This window comes from Propithecus coquereli, unplaced genomic scaffold (assembly GCF_000956105.1).
Source record: "Propithecus coquereli isolate 6110/MARCELLA unplaced genomic scaffold, Pcoq_1.0 Scaffold443, whole genome shotgun sequence".
Classification (NCBI taxonomy): Eukaryota; Metazoa; Chordata; class Mammalia; order Primates; family Indriidae; genus Propithecus; species Propithecus coquereli.
The window spans coordinates 782,938-784,882 of NW_012150208.1; the positions used below are offsets into that span (position 1 = coordinate 782,938).

The 1,945-nt window shown below is 44.1% G+C and overlaps 1 protein-coding gene and 1 pseudogene across 1 annotated transcript in view; one reads left to right on the top strand and one right to left on the bottom strand.

Annotated features, from left to right (window-relative positions):
* Positions 1 to 1,945, top strand: part of LOC105818584 (zinc finger protein 354B-like) — a 112,354-nt gene that overhangs the window by 3,928 nt on the left and 106,481 nt on the right. The gene's annotated exons all lie outside the window — the stretch shown is intronic.
* LOC105818592 lies at positions 284 to 677 on the bottom strand (annotated as a pseudogene).

The window sequence follows — 1,945 nt, forward strand, 5'->3', positions numbered from 1 at the left end:
TTTCTAGCCAGCAAGGTATAAGGGTTCCAATTTCTCTATAACCTCACCAGCAAATATTATTTTTCATGTTTTGTAGTAGCCATCCTAAAGGTTATGAAGTGATATCTTACTGTGGCTTTGATTTTCATTTCCCTAATGACTAATGATGTTCAATATCTTTTCATGTGTTTATTAGACATTGGTACATCTTCCTTGTAGAAATGCTTTTTTCAAGTCCTTCACCCATTTTTTTTTTAAACTGGGCTAAGTGGTTTTATTAGAGAAATCCAGGATTACAGAGGACTTAAGAGTTGGCATTAGGGCCCTTCTTTTTGCCAAAAGTGAGCACAGCATTTACAGAGCTCTGGTTGTACTGCGTCTGCCATTTGGCCTGGCCTATCTGCTTCTTCTCCCGTTTGGCCACCTTGGGAGTCTGAACTCTCACCTTCCCACCATGAGCCAGGGAATCGTGATCTTTACCTCCAAACATGCAGCTGGCTGCTTCCAGAGCTGTCAGGGCCTCCACTCACACTGGTCCAGGGAAGCTTTATCCTCCAGGGAGTGCCTGCCAGGACCGTGACTTAATTTTCCAGGGCTGTGTCCTCCAGTGAGCCTACATGAGCCTTGATCTGGGCCACTGTCTCCTGGCCAGTCACTTCGAGGGTGTGTAGCCCCTGGATGTGGACAAAGAGGTGCATGTCAATGACTGAGCCACAGCCCCTGCTGCTGCTAACTCGAAGATGGAGTGGAAAAATGGAAAGAAGCAAGGATATGCACATCCCCTCTGTCTACTGTGTGCCAACTTACTGCTCTCCTCCATCTATTTTTTAATTGGGTTGTCTGTTGTCGTTGAGTTGTAAGAGTTTATATATATTGTGGGCCGGGCACACTGACTCATGCCTGTAATCCTAGCACTCTGGAAGGCCGAGGCTGGAGAATCGCTTGAGCTCAGGAGTTCGAGACCAGTCTGAGCAAGAGCGAGATCCTGTCTCTACTAAAAATAGAAAAAATGAGCTGGGCATCATGTCATATGCCTGTAGTCCCAGCTACCTGGGAGGCTGAGGCAGGAGGATCGCTTGAGCCCAGGAGTTTGAGGTTGCTGTGAGCTAGGCTGATGCCACTGCACTCTAGCCCAGGTGACAGAGCGAGACTACGTCTCAAAAAAAAAAACAAAAAACAAAAAAAACGTCAAAAGTAGGCATCCTTGTCTTATTCCTGATCTTAGAGGAAAAGCATTCAGTCTTTTACCATTGAGTATGATGTCAGTTGTGGATTTTTCATATATGCTATTTAACCTGTTGAGAATATTCCCTTCTATTCCTAGTTTATTAAGTGTTTTTATCATGGAAATGTGTTGGATTTTGTCAAATGCTTTTACTACATTAGTTGAGACTATTATGTGGGTTTTTCCCCCTTCTTTCTATTAATGTGGCATATTACATTGCTTGATTTTTGTATGTTGAACCATCCTGGCTTTCTGGAATAAATCCCATTGGTCATGGTATATAATTTTTACTATGCTGCTGAATTCACTTTGCTAGTATTTTGTTCAAGATTTTTGCATCTGCGTTGATAAAGATATTGACCTGCTTTTTATGTTTTTTACCTGCTTTCATTTTGCTTTTTCCCATTACAAATCTTCTCGAATGCTATATAATTACATTCATGGCTTATTGTCTGCTCCCTACCCCTCAAAAATATTCTTCATTGTTTCGTGCAGTGATGTATTTCAAACCACTTACAATAGTGCTTGGCACACACCAGCTGCTCAGTACCCTTCTGGGGAATGGGTCGGTTCTTGGCCAGTACCTAGTGCCCTCCCATCATTCACACACACACAAAGCTGCAAGACTCCACCCTAGTCCCTTCCCAAAGAACCGGAACCCACAGCCCTACAGCTCACCAGGGCCCTCACCTGGCGGGTTAGAGCATCTGACAGCTCAGTCCACGCCCGGCCTAAGCAAAC